This window comes from Columba livia, chromosome 8 (assembly GCF_036013475.1).
Source record: "Columba livia isolate bColLiv1 breed racing homer chromosome 8, bColLiv1.pat.W.v2, whole genome shotgun sequence".
Classification (NCBI taxonomy): domain Eukaryota; kingdom Metazoa; phylum Chordata; class Aves; order Columbiformes; family Columbidae; genus Columba; species Columba livia.
The window spans coordinates 7,922,219-7,937,295 of record NC_088609.1 but is presented as its reverse complement, the minus strand read 5'-3'; the positions used below and the strand labels follow the sequence as shown (position 1 = coordinate 7,937,295).

Below are 15,077 nucleotides of genomic sequence, written 5' to 3'. Positions count from 1 at the left end.
AAGTGCTATATCACCCTAATATCACATGCAACACTGTTTATCTTCTACTATCTATGAACAACCTTGTACAAGCCATTAAAAACAGGTGTGAAGTAATGCATTTGCTACGCTTTCACAAGCTAATTGGGAGCATTACAACAAATGACTGGGTAATTAACCAGTGTTTCAACCCCAGTAATCACATATTGTAATTCTAGCAGAACCACACAGACTATATATTATTGACTCCTTTTGGAAGGAAGCACCATTAGCGTTCTAGTCTGAACAATCCCTTTTCTTAAAGCAAATATAATTATACCAGAAACAGCAGTGGGAATGGAGGGTTTTCCATACCTGGTGCCCTTGGAGCAACCTGGAGCTGGAGGACAGGGGAACAGGTGAGATGGATTTCACCTGGAGCAAGCCATGGCTGCAGGGTGGCTACACATGGCAGGTCTGAACACAAATAATTCCTTAAAGAAAAGCTGGGAGAAGGATAAAAGATTCTTACAGCACATCCTTCCATCCTCTGTGGGCCAAGGAGCCTCTGGCCAATGTGATGGGGAGCAGGACCAGCTCTCACTGGGGAGAGGACACCAGCTCCTGGTCAGGGTGGAAGACCCATAGGATCAGGTGCCACCATGGATTCATCTTTGTGTCAAAGGCCATTTACGTCTGATTCAGTGCCCAGTTCACTCTGGGTGGAAAACAGAAACAGCTTAGAATGTCCTAAAAACCCCCAGGGTCTGAGTATTGGTCTACTGCAGGTTGCTTTGAGTGTAGTAGCCCCTGGAAAGGCTCAGGGTTGCTGGATATCAAGGGCAACTAACAGCAAAAGGAGGTGACAAACACATATCCCTCCTGCAGCTCTGAGCGTGCTTTGGTGTGCTCCTCCATCTGATGCAGAGGATGCCAATCTGGCACTGAACTCCTCCTTTAAAACACCCCCCTCCGTCCCCAAAATAAACAAACAAGTTGGAAAGCTCACTCTCAGAGCCTGGGCACAGGCTGCGGGCAGGAAGCTCTGCGAGATGCCGAAGCTCCTGCATCCCACGAAGGTGGGGGCTTGAGCATCCTTCTCTCTCGGGGTGGTTTCCAGGCCCTTTGCGTCACACTCCGTAGCTCCCACTCCCCCTGCTAGCATGGAGGTGGCTCACGTGGGCTCCCTGGTAATGTCACAGTGGGTGCTGTCAGGACACTGAGACAGGATGAGCACTGGGTGACCTTCAAGAGAGCCAGGATGCTGTAGGGCTGGTAGCTCACTGGGGAGACATGAAAGCTGTGTTATTAACTCTGGGCAAGGATTACTTTCCCCCACCCCATGCAAAATGCCAGTGCTCCCCTCCATCCAACTGGGATGGGAAGAAGGGCTGTGTAAGCCAGACATTGAGTCCTCACCAAAACAGAGCATGCCAAGAAAGGGTCTGGTTGATCTCAGACTGTCTCCCATCAGTGCAAAGGCAGGACTGAGTGATGCTAATGTTGCTCCAGTCTGTGCCAAGCACCAAGGCAGCTGAAATATCTCCCCCTGCCTAAACATCATTTGCCCTTTATAGATCTCTGCCCCGCCCCCCGCCCCCCCCCCCCCCCCGCTTCCTCGAGAGCAGCAAAGTGAAAAACAGAGGCTTTATAACAAACAGTACCTGTTTCCATAGAGATTTTGCTTAGAAAATACATGAGACAAAGATGGAGGTTAGCGAGAAAAACACAGGGACTTGTCCTTGTGCATCACAGGAGATGTCTCACCCGCCTGTGGCGTTTGGCAGCCTCCACCCTCCTGGATGGGAGGAGTGTGAGACCCCCAGCCAGTCCCCTTGGACACAGGAGCTAGTGTCCTCTATGGAGGACCCACTATGGGAACATCCCCAGCCAAGCCCCTGGAGCTCGGAGATACATGAGAGGAGCCTGGCTGTAAACCAGCGAGAAGATGAAAGGCAGAAAGGATTTCTTTTTAAGAGTTAGGATGAGAGTACAAGGGCTGCCTCTGCCCAGCTCTCCCTTTGCCAGGTGTCTCCTGGCCAGAGCTTTGCCCATCACTTCTCATGTGCTTGGCACAAACCAGGCCAAACTCACCCCTGGCAAAACACCCTTATCAACACAGTGAGAGCTGCCGCTTCTGTTTAACGAGGGAGATTAGAGAAGTTTCCTCGACCCCACAGAATCCAGGATTTTCTCGTTCTCCTGGCAAATTGCGATGCCTTGGGAGGAGATAAAAACGTGGATGAAATGAGCTTCTCTCCTATTCACCTTTAATCAGCTCTCTGAGGAAACTGGCTCTGTAGAAAACAGTTGCAAACACTTAATTATTCCCATGGATTTCCAGAGTAAGGAAAGAGTTTCAAGAGAGACAGGTAGGGAAGAAAAAAAGTGGGAAGGGGCAAGCTTGGCACTCACCACCAGTAGGTGATATTGGCTCAAACTGGTAAGAATCAGCTGTTCTCACCAGGTAGAGGGTAAAGTACGTAAGGGGGTGCAAGCAAGGAGTTAAATGAAGAAGAGGTTTTTTTTTTTTTTACTGAACAGGGATATATGAATGGCAAATAAATTCCTCCACTGAAGAAACCCTTAATTCACAAGAAGAAAATTACAGCAATATCAAGAGGGACACAGGCTTCACCACCCAGGGATAGAGGCACCATTTGGGGGCAAACAAACCTTCTCCTTGAAGAACAGCAATGACTGGGCTCTGCCAGCAGGGAAAAACAACCAGACGGAGTCGAGCACTTTCCAGCAGAAGAAAACCTCACCAGGGAGGAGGCAGCCGCTGCTCGTATCCAGGCACACAGAGAAGCCAAGCATGCCCCTGTGCCTTCCAGACGGTGGGACAGCCTTTGATGTCCCTTTGATCCCATCGCTCCTGGCAGACAGTAGCAGTTGGGGTGAGCCCAACTGCTGCTGGCACTGGCCTCCGACAAGCATGTTTGCAGGCACACGCCGTCCGAACACTGGTGGATCAGCTTTTCCCAACAGGGCTGGGAAATTAAAATGCAAACAAGATTATTCGGCATTATCTTAGCTGGGCACATTGAGAAATCATCTGGCTTTTCCATTCCTGCAAAACAAGAAACGCTCTCCACTGGCAGGGCCTTGCAGCTGCCTCTGCACAGCTGCTGTATAAAAAAAGAAATACATTTATGGAGTCTTGGCTTGGGCTGCAAAGTCAGCACCTGAGTAAACATACAGCAACAGATACCTACAGAGTGATAGAGCATCGCTGCAGAAAGGGCGAGGACAAGCTGCTCTGCACGTGCCTGCAGGCTGGTGATGCCCACACAAGACAACGGAGGCATCCTAGGGAGCAGAGCAGGAGCCCAGGTCACTTGGTCCTCCAGACAGCAGCTGGTGCTCCCAGCGGATAAGAGCCATAAGTCTGGGATCACCCACCCGTGACAGTCTCAGCACTTATCAGACACACAGAGACAGCTAGAAATGCAGCAGACCGAAGGCAAGAAGCAGCATGGTTCATTTAAAAAAACCATGGCCATTGTGTTCACCTGAATGGTTCAGTTGAAGTGACCAAAGCCTGGTGGGATCTGCGCCTGGGTGAGCTGGTTGTCAGGCACACGCTCTGATTCAGCCCGGAGAGCTCCTTTCCCTGACTCAGTGCTGAGAGATCACTGCTGAAGAGCCGTCAGCATCCCTGTGGAGAGGCTGTTAGGAGACACTTGTGGCCATGGCTGCTGCCAGAGAGTTTAGAAAACACTAGAAACCCCTTTGACAGAGCATCCTTGTGCTGCTGCTCCACAAAGCCCCCATCAGGTGAGATCACATACCTGCTGCAGCTTCACAGAGCACTTTGTGTCACCTTTTTCAGCTGCAAAGCCATTGCCACACAGCCCCTTTTGTTGACTGGGGAAGCCACACAAACTTCCAAATGACAGAAAATCTACCCAGGGACATCCTGCATGCATCTCCTGAGATGCAGACACCCCTGTGACATCCCACATTTGACCAAGTCACAGAGCACAGGCTGGTTGTTGGCTGCACTTTGATTAGCTATGGAAGGATTTTTGGACTTAATCAAAATATCTGCAGCCATCCTCACTCCAGGGAGCATCACAGCAGCCAACAGGAGGCATGGGCAGCCAACGGGGCATGCAAACACCCAGTCTGCTGGGAGTCAGCCCTGTGCCAGGCAAGCTCCATCTGCGACGGGGCAGGCAAGAGAGGCAACTGCTGCCTGTACGGTGAGCGAGCAAGCTGCCCACCAAGGGCACGTTCTGCTCTCTCCACTGCCCAGCCCTCACGTCACCAGGGAACTTGTGCTTGGAGCCAGAGCTGGGATGCTCAGGGCTCCAAGCAAAGTCTCCCCCTTCCATTTTCGATGAAGCTACTTGTGGCTCTGTAAAATACGATTTGCTTCTCCCACCCTGAGCTGACTTGTTCCAGGGAGCAAGGGCTGTCTCCTCCTGGGTGTCCAGATGGCACCACCCCCAGGAGCTCCATCCCTGCTGAGATCCAGGCTGTTCCTGCAGCACACCGCAGCAGTGAGCCCAGGGCTTATCGACAGCATTGGGGGAACACTGAGAGTGCTTTTGGTGCCAAAATGCGGCACCTTGCAGATACCTGTTCCCGTGACCATGTGAGCCCTATACACAAGCATCACAGCCCTGTGAAAAAGCAACTGTTAGATGGCAGCTCCCTCCTTTTATTTTCTCCAGGATCAGTTCATCCTCACTTTCCTGTATTTCTTAGGAGAGGGTCTGCATGGATCACCTCCAGCTCCGCTGCTCTCTTCCCTTTGTTTTGCTTTTGCCCTCCTGTGCTTTCTACACGCACCACCCATTCAATTGCATAGAGACATTTAATCCTGCGTCACAGCCTATGCAACCAGCGGCACTGAAGAAGTCAAGCCAAGCTGAAGTTTGGATTAATAGACCAAAACCCTCTAAAATAAATCCCACCAGCTGGTTCACCCCCCAGTTCCCAAGCCACCACTTGCAGCACTGTGATGTGAACACCAGGAGAGCTATCGGGTCTGCCAGCTGCCCAGATTGCCCCAGCAGGTCAGCAATACCAAAACTCGTCACCATTTAGTGCAGCCACTGCTGAGTGCGCTGCGGGACCCAGGTGTCTGCCAGAACCCTAGAAATGCAAATTAAAACATGGCTGTTGAGGGGAAATTTTTGCTATTCCCAGTCTTTGAACAGAGCTGCGTTTCATATCTATCCCCACAGGCACAAAGACCAGGGATAGACACGATAAAATTCCAGCTACGTCTTGAAATAAATCTATCTGCAGTTTTACCACTCACCTCTCAGGTGTCCTCTTGGTCCTGCCGCCATCTGTCTCACTTCTCTGACTGCTGGGACTGAGGTGGGGTGGTGGATGCTGCCAGGGAACGACCCTGTTCAGGGTAAATCCCTTATCTGGGGGTGCAGGAGCAAACAGTAAGGAGCAAGGAGAAAGCAGCTACTTGAGGGAAAGAAGTTCTGTGGGCTCAGCTGAAAAGGAAGAGGACACCAAGGAGGGTCCCTCTCAGCGACCCTGGCAAAAAGCAGCCCTCAGTCCTTCCTGCAGGATGCCCTGGCAGGAGCTCATGGCATTGGGGTGGGGAGCTTGATGGCCTATCCATCAGCATCACTTTATGTTCTCTTGACTTTATGGCATCAAGACATGTCTCTGTGCCACAGGACCAGGAAACACTAGGCCCATCTATCCCAAGTACCTCATGGGAATATCACTGCCATCCTCTGCCCGGTGAGGATGCCAATACATCGTGGTTTACCTTCCTCTCCTGCAGCACCAGCCCATGGGTGATGGGGCTCACTCCTGCATTGCTGCTGTGCGCACAGGAGCCCTGGCTTTGCTTTGTGCTCCTGGAGGTTCTTCTGATCTACAGCGAACCACGAATTTATGGAGAAATACAAACACTACATAAGCTCCCCCTGCCTAAGCCCCTACTTTATATTCAAGCTAACATGACAGGCATTTGTCAGGAACAGAGGATACAGCATTCTCCGTCTGCAACATGTCTCCTTATGGCAGTGCTGGCAAAATCAACAACTTGTTCTACTTATGACTGTGAAATTCAGCCTGGGAGGTCTGTCTGGCCCTCCTGACCTTCAGTTTCCCAGCTAAAATAAGTTTTTGTTGCTGGGAGAAGAGCCAGACTCCCTCCCAGTGCTGCTGGAGCTTCTCTGCTGCCCCAGCCAGCTTGTGGGACAACATCCTCCCAGCTCCCCATCACTGCATGGGGGCAGCAGAGCTGTCCTCCTCCACCATGAGCCAAGGGAAAGGGCAGAGTATGGAAAAAAAAGCATTTTTTCTGGCCTGATTTCAGCCAGCAGATGATTACAGACCATCACTTATCCACTTCCTTCCCAGACTGAAACCTGACCTGTTCTCATGGCCTGTAATAACATCTCCAAGTTAATTCACTGTAGTAATTTATGTTCAAATGTACAGCCTAACCTTTTTCCTTTGATGCAGAGACTGGTCCAAGGGGTAAGTTAGAGCCCTGATGGCCATGAGGGACATCAGCTCAGCCCCAAAAAACACATCCCTGGCTGATCCCCCCCACATAACCCTTACAAGCAGAACAAAAAGCATTTATGTAGGGGGAAATTAAAAAAAAAAAAACACTATTAAAGCATTCAGGCCAGAAGCACCAGCTCATGCTAAGACCAGGAAAACAATGCCCACTAGGAATTATCATTCACAACCCTATGATCTTGTGCCTCAGTTTCCCTACCTGTCTGCAGGACTGGACTCAGGGACTGTGAAAGCCCATTCTAGCGAAGGGACAGAGCCACCCATGCTGCAGCTTCCCCAGAAAAAGGGAAGGGAGCCTGATCACTGCTATTTAAGAGGTGGTTAATAGGACACACCTGGGCTCTGCAGCACCTTCCCTCTGCACAGCTGGGAACTGGCACCAAAGTCTCTTCAAAGCATCTCTTAGTGTCAGCTGTGTCCCCAAAACACACAAGCTGAACATTTCTAAGGGGTCTCTCAAGCATGGGGGTGCCGGGCTGTCAGGCATTGGAACAGGCTGTCCAGGGCAGTGGTGGAGTCACCATCCCTGGAGGGGTTGAACAGATGCGGAGATGTGGTTCTCAGGGACATGGGCTAGTGCCAGTGTTGGGTTAATGGTTGGACTTGATGATCTTGAGGGTCTCTTCCAAACAAAATTATTCTGTGATTCTATTCTGTGCTGGGGCTGAGATGACTTCCCAGCCACTAGCTGCTGTATCTCTAAAGCTTTTCCTCAGGCAAGGATGGCTAAACACAAAAGCAATGCAGGAGAGGAGAAAAATAACAAAGGAAATCAGAAGGCCAGCCTCCTTTTGTCAGGCAGATGGTGGTGGGCTGCATCTGGGACAGAATAAATCCTGGTAGGAGCGGGCAAAGAAGCTGCAAAGACCTTTTCCCTGCGAGCTGCTGGGTTCTCCAGTGCCCAGGGAAGTTTTCCTGCTGGGATGCTCCAGGACGCAATGTGGAGGAAGGCCAGCCTTGCTCAGAAACATCCCATCGGGTGTGTTTAAACACCCACCAGCCTCTTGCAGACAGCGGGAAGAAGCCGATTGTGTCAAGCATTAAATCTCTGTCGCTAGCGCAGGCTGAAAACCCACTTGAGGAGTTAATGCAGAGGAAAAAAAGAGGCTAAGACAAGAAGTAAGTGGCGGCACACGTGATGGATAATCCCATCTGCCCGTTTTGCTATCAGCCTTGGGTCTTCATCCCCGCTGGCACTGCTGAGATGTCACAGCATTGTAGAATAGTTTGGGTTCTATGATTGATGCCGCAAGCTGGTTCACTGCAGCACAGGGTGGGATGATGTCCCTCTTCCTAAATCGGCGCCAGGCAAAGTGGGGGTTTGCCAACACTCATCACAGAAATGTCCCCAAAGCAGCAAAAGAGGAACTGGTGTACAAAGGCTGATGTTCTCAGCGAACCCAGCCTGGCTTGCACCCTCTGTTGCTCTCCTTTCCTGCTGCTTGCTGGGACAACTTCCACCCCTAAGTGATCCCTGAGACCTGGGGACAAGGATGTTTGTCCTTTCAGTGGGGTGGTCCATCTACCGTGGCACATGTACAGCTGGAGAAACCGGGCATTTGGGGACATAGGGACCACAACAAAGCCCCCAGATTGGTGTCACCTGAGGCTGTGTCCTTGGGAGGATGCAAAGATACATGGCGTGTCCTGTATCCCCCTCCTCTGCTCTCACTTGTGCTGCAGAAAGCAGCTGGAGCTGCTAAAGGAGGTGTAAGACGAGGCTTTGCCAAGGGCCAGGGTAGGCTTTGCTCACTCACACCTCCTTCGCACAGCTCACGCTGGGTTCCTCACGCGCTCCGAGCTGCTAACAGAGGTGAGACTTGCTGAGACAGCACAAATATCACATGCTGGAGGAACAGGGGCTCAAGCTGGGACAGGTCCTTAAAAAAATTATGCCCATGTAAATGAAGCCCACCATTTGATCAGTGAGAAAAACCTAAAAAAATGCTTGATTTTGCTTCCCCCCAACCCTGCTAAAGTAAACTAACAGTGAAATGGTAAGGCCATCTGCAAGTTCCTGTCAGTGCCTCAGAGGCCAAGGGAAGGGGACAACTGGGAGCTGTGGCCCTGGCTGGTGGTTCCGCACCCTCCGCGCTTCACCCAGAGACACAAAACGGTGGCCCAAAGCCATTTGTGTTTGCCCAGGCACCACGTGCTCAATTTAGCATAGGATTAGACTCTGCTGGGAGGTATAACCCTCAGACTTATTTCCTTCCTCTGCTCCCCACCTTTTGGAAAGGAAAAAAAGAAAACCAAACCAAACCAAACCAACACATCATTCATGATGGCCACGATCTGTGAAAAATCAATCTGAACATCACATAATCTGTGGCAGATTGCTTCATAAATTGACTCGCTGGCTCCCAGGAGAGAGAGAGAAAGCCTAGCTTAGGCCTGGCTTCAGCAAATAACCACACATCCTTCACCCTTATCCGTGTCCCCCCTTCCTTGCACCTCAAGCAAATGCACAGTAGGCTCTTTCTTGCTTTGTGGCATTTATCCGGGAGAAGGGGCAGTGGGTATCGAGACAAGCTCACAGCAGGGCTGAGACCAGCCCTGCCCTTCCTCTTGCTCCCTGTCATCTATAAAGCCAAAGGTGACACAAAGCAGCTCTCAAAAATCTCCTATGAGACAATATTTACCAGCTTGCTCTTTCATGGACTGGTAGGGGCCAGCTTCCAAGGTAGTCCATGGAATTTCATCTGCTCACAGGTAGTTCAGCTGCACAGCACTACATCACCAAGCAAGGAAAATCATCATCAAGAGACATAGATAAATTCTAAGAATTAAAAAATAGAGGTGCTTAACCAGGCTGGACTGTTCAAGCCCTTCAGGGAGGACATCCCACTTCCCTTTGGAGCCAGGCCGGGGCTGGAAAGGAACAGCGGTTGCATGTGCTTGCTCAGGGTGGGGATGGTCAGCCAGGGCAGGTGTGCTCTCCCGTGGGGGGATGCTCACCTGTGGGAGAGATCCTGGAGAACCATCAGTGCTGCCAGCCCATGAGCCAGCAAGGCCACGTGGCTCCCGGCATTAGTAAGCACCAGCCACACTTCAGATCACACACACATCCTTGGTACAGGGAGATCGCACTTGTGAGCACCCCTGGGAGAATGAAAAGGAAGGGAGAGATGAGACCTCCCCCGGTGTCCGCCCTCTAAGCCATCAGCCGTGTCCCCAGAGGGAGCAAACCCCTGCCCACTCAGCCTTGCACGTGTGGATTTTAAACACCTCACTGGAAAAACTGAGGACTAAAGGTTTCATTCTTTCAAGTTTCCCTGTCCCTCTTGTTGTCCCTTCCTCCCCACAGGGCCTTGGGTTTGACTCCAGCATCCTCACATCCTAGTTTACCTTGTTTTGCTGGAGGAGTGAGCATGGTCATCACCAGGCATTTGATCAAGGGGGTGTTTGAGTGCCCAAGGACCAGAGCCACGTTTCCCTCACAATCCCCCAGGCCTGCACATTTGCTGGCACTCGACCTTTAAAATAATCTGGGGAGATTTAGGGATGAGCCAGTGTCCACAGAGTTATAAATGCACCCAGAGCCTTTGCAGGGGGCAGCAGGAGGAAAGCAGGGCAGAGAGAAAAAAAAACTAATATGATGATATCTCTTCCCTGAAAGGGTCTTTTCCTGGGAAGATGAGCCAGGTTACAGGGTGATTATTTGCAGCAGGGCCAGAAAAAGGGCTGTTCCTGTCCCCCAGGTACCTGGATGCCAGACGAGCTGTGCACGATGCACACTGCGACGCTAATACTGTGGGCAGCGACTGGTCCCACGTCCTGGGAACTCAAGAGCCACCTGGGCAGCTCTGCCAAGACCTGTGGCACCCGTGGGTGAGGTTAGGGGAGCATATACAAACCAGGTTTTGGTGCTTTGGGTGTCCCTGTCCCACGCAGCTCTCCAAGTCCTGGTGAGGAGGATCAGCTTCAGCATCTGTTTCTGGGGTACTTTTGTTCCCAATTTATCCCTTGTCTCCTGGAGCTATTATAAGCAGGTACAATCTGCATTGCCATTGTTATTCAGATGATGTACAGATAATTTTAACCTTTCTGTTCCATTTGTCAAGGGGCTTTTTTTAGCCTCTGTGCCTGCCAGGCAGAGCACTGGCTCTCCAACAGCGGCAGCTCCCCGTTTTGCAGCACCAGTTTCCCCTGCTAGGGTGAAGCTCTGCCTTCCCTGTGGTGCTTCAGGTATCTTTTTCATGGCCCCAGATATATTAGGGGATTTGGGGAAAGGTGGCAGAGGAAGTTAAGCACTCAGCTAGCTATATCCATCGCTCATGCTGGCATCAGACAGGGCTCCAGGGGATGTCTGTCCATCAGAGACCTGCACTCAGTCCCGCTTTCAAAGCCTTTGGGCCAGCTCATATTTAAGACACTCACTTCAAAAAAATCGTTAACGCAAAACTCCTAGCCTGCACAGGAGGCCCTCTCCTTAAACTGCTTCAAGCACCAGTGCTAAGCCATCAGTGATGAAGAAGGCGCTGCCACCCTGCAGAGCCTTCCCCACAGCCAGGGATGCAGATCACTTTTTTTTTGGCTAAAAAAAATGGGAATGTGCTTCCCAGGCTGAAAAATGCTGGGCTTTGCCTCCAGCCCCTGGCTGTCAATGCATCCATTGCCCGGGCAAGTGCCCTCAAAGCTGGACCATCTCCTGGGTGATGTTCCAATGGAACTGTGCATTTCCCACTGAAAACAGGCTTTTTAGCACTTCATGAGCCAAAGAATTGAAAGCCAAACCTTACAGCATTTGGGAAATAAAGGGAAAGATGCACAAAGTGAAGTGCAACATAAAGCTGGTTCCTATACGTCATGATGTTTGGGCTTGGTCCTCGGTGGCACCAGGCACATGGGAGAGACAGAAGGTAAGCTTGTCTTAAAGTGGTCCAATGAGCAGAGCAATTGCCTTCATCCTCCCCTGAGCTCTTCTTGGCACAGCACCCTCCTATCACCGGGAAAGAAAAAGAAGAGTCCTCTTGAAAAGCCATAAAACATCCCTGTCACCTGTGCTCAGCCTGCAGACTGCCGCAGGCTGCTGACTCGCCTCCGACTGCTGGAGAACTTTTTGTGCTTAAACAGCTCTGCCAAAAAAAAAGGAATATAAGACCTGACTTCAGCATCTTTGCTTGACAACTTACCCATGAGCTTTGGACCAGGCAACAGCATCTGAAGCCACTCGACATCTCCCAGGAGCATCCATGGGCGGGTGGCGAAGCTGTCCAGATCCCCCAGAACCCCAGATCCCAGCAGGTTTTCCAAGCCATGGGTTTACAGGCTGGTGCTCCCTTGCATTTCTCCAGTGATACGTTGTCACCACGATACTCTTAGCACCCTCAGGCCAGTTTGCTGCAGTGTCACTGTTAAAAGTTCCTCAGGCTCCCGGCCCCACCACTCCGCTGTCTGCAGACACTCATTGTCCCCTGGCCAGGATGTCTGGAAGCAGCCAGACATGAGCCACAGCTCTCCCAGGGTGACACCCCTTCCCAAATGTGTTCCCTGCCCTTCTCCTTCACAGTCCCCCTATCCTGCTTTGGGGACAGAGGGATGCCACAGCAGGGCTGGCAGGGGACAGCCCCGGTGACCCTGCATCCCACCACCCACTCCCTGCCATGGCGGGGGTCTGACATCTCACCTGGGGTCCCCATGGCCCTGCCAGTGTGGGTGGTTGCCAATGAGACGGAGCCTGCTGCAGTTCTTTACAACAAGTTTTTATTTTTTCTTTCCTTTTGACAAAAAAAAACAACCCAACATTGAAGTTGTACATCGCCGTCAGTTGGTTCAGTTCCCTGCTTGGGTCCAAAATGAGCATGTTATATTACAACATCCTGCCCCAGCACCTGGGAGATAAAGGCAAGAGCATCCCCCACCCCACCTCCCTTGGCCCCAGGAACTTTGCAGGGCTTTGAGCCCAGTCCCAGCGCCAAACTGGGAACACGTTCCATGCTACTGGTGAATCCCTGCCTGGGCAGAGGTCTTGTCCAATACAGGCAGAGGTTGAAACACATCCCTCCCTTTCTCATCCTCCCTCCCATGGTCACACACAGCCAGCAGCCACCGATCCTTGGTGTCCAGGAGGCAAAGGAGATGTCCAAAAAGCCACAGACAAGAGATCGTACAGCAGCAAACTGAGTCCAGTGCCTTGAAAAGCAGGACAAAGGCTGCCATGGTGCCTCAAGGCTCTTTTTCCTTCCCCCTCGGCATAGTCTTTTCCATGGTTCTCCTGAGGGGCTTTGTTTTTGGTTTCAGAAACATGCTTTGGAGGTGCCACTTGTCCCCACGAGTCCCCACCTGCCCTCACTGCCGTGGGAGCAGGTCTGCGGCTATTGCGGAAGAAACAGGAGCGGGCCATTTTTCAGCCCCTCCTGAGAAAAAAACAGGGCTCTGGTTTGCTTCATACAGTTTCTGTACATTAGTAAAACACAGGTCTTACATTCCAAAAAGCTCAGGTGTGTCTGCCACATGTGGCTGCACCCCGAGGGGCTCTGCCCAGGCCCATGCCACTGCTGCAGAGCATCACCACACACCCCTTGCTGTCGCTGTCCTGGGGCCGAGGAAACAAAACCATTCAGAGCTTGAAATCCGCATGAAATGTGACCCCCACCTCTCAAGAGCATCTCCCTCCCACTGAACAGGCAGAGACACAAAAAGCCACCTCCTCCCCTCCTCGTGGGCTGTGGTGTATTGTCAGACACCTTTCCGCATTTAGCAGCAGACGGTGCCAGCACCTATATTTAGAACACGGACGGTATCGCCTCCCCCGGCGCTGCCGCATTCTCATCCCCCACGTGGTCCCACGCTGCCCATCAGTCCTGGCTCCCCCAAACTCCGGCACAAGGACTGATGCTCAGGCAGATTCGGATCGAAGCCACGGACCACTCACAGATGGTTGGAAGGGGACAGGCAATCCCCAGAAGGGACGGGAGATGCTAATGCCACCAGGAACCTTCCCTGTGGCTGCACAAAGTACGCCTTGTCCCCTAAACACCAAGATGGGGGATGCAAGAAGTGGGCTGGAGTGATGGAGAAGGTTCCCTGGGGAGTTTTGGGATCATTTGGCAGATGGAAGTGTCTATTCAGAAAGCATGGGGGGAGCAGGGACAGCAGAGGTGCCACCGCTGGCAGGGACCCATCAAGGCAGCAGGAGGTTTTGGCCCCATTAGCAAAACCTGCTCTGTGAGTGCAGAGGACAGTTCGGCCGGTAGAAAGAGGAGTTTGGTCCATGATTGAGTGCAGGAGCCTTTGGAGATGGCAGGACTTGCTTCTCACAAAGCAGAGCTCCTCCCTGGGGGGCTCACAAAACGATCAGGATGGAGTCTGATCTCCACACGCAGTTTGCACCCGTAGCGTCTTTTGGTCAGGAGATGACACAGGTCACCCAGGACCAAAGACCCCAGACCACAACAGCCCACTGCAGAGCGAAGCCATGGGCAGGAGGAAGAGCAGGATGAAGGCTGAAGACCACATCCCACCTCCACACACATGGCCATGCCTGGTCCAACCACACCAACCCATGGAGCAAGCCCAAGGCTCCAAAGGCTCCCCAGGACCACACTTGGGCTGAGGATGGACACAACTCACAGCAGAATGATCATCAGGAGGAGCCACCCATCACCACAAGCCACCAGCAACTCCCTGGGCTGGTAGGCAAAGCATTGCACCCACAGCTGAGGGTGTGCATGGATTGTTAGACCTGACAGTACATAATTACCAGATTAATTAGTGACTGGCCCTGGTTGGTGGCCCCATACCACATTTTTTGGTATTTGCCATCACTCCCTCGGCACCGCCAGTGCCAAGTGAGCCGTTCCCCCAGGGACAGCCCTGTCCTTGCCCTGCGGGCACCACACAGCTGCTCAAAGACCCCTCGCCACAGCCACCTCTAACAGAGAAAATGCAATTCCCACCGATACAAACATCTGGGAGGGGGTGAGGGGAACAGGGTGACGTTCCCAAAGTGATGGATACACAGCAGCCCCCCAGGGTGCAGGCAGTACAAACCTCCAGGGGGTCCCCCCAGCTTTGTCAGATGACTAAAACAAATCCATGTATGTGTATACCTTTATATATACAGCATATAAATATATATACACACACATACCATATATACACACACAGCCACACCTAGAGTTCTCTGTATAGAAATAAATATGTCAGTGGGGGATGGGATACATTCAGCCGCACTGAGCCCCCCACCCTGCTCCCCCCTGCCCCAGTATAAACCTGTTTGCTTCGGTTTTTCATCATCCAGCAGGTAGAAACGCCCCGATCTGCCTGGTGCAACCCAACCCCTCGCACCCCAGCATCACCCCTTGTCCCTGGGCTGGGCGAGACCCACAGGGAAGGAAACTCTGAGCCACAGAGTGAAGTGGGTCTCAGTACCCCCTTGCTGGGACTCTCTGGCCTCGGGGAGCAGAAAACCATCTGGACGAGCCTTCGCAGGGGTCCCACTTCATTGGGATGAGCCTTCCCGGGGCTCTCACTTCATCGGGATGAGCCTTCCCAGGGGTCCTGCTAGGGGCTGGGAGCGGGGCTCTTGCTCGCCCCCCAGCACACATGCTCTGCTGCCCATCAAATGCTTCTCTGTGCAGAAAAAAAAAGTGATAGTA

At 52.1% G+C, this 15,077-nt stretch overlaps 1 long non-coding RNA gene across 1 annotated transcript; it reads right to left on the bottom strand.

Annotated features, from left to right (window-relative positions):
• Positions 1–346: 346 nt before the first annotated feature.
• LOC110357827 (uncharacterized) lies at positions 347–2,641 on the bottom strand. Its single transcript, XR_010474235.1, has 3 exons — positions 2,053–2,641; positions 968–1,241; positions 347–676 (listed from the first exon to the last, which is right to left on the bottom strand). It is a non-coding gene; the product is annotated as an uncharacterized LOC110357827 (long non-coding RNA).
• Between the last annotated feature and the right edge of the window lie 12,436 nt (positions 2,642–15,077).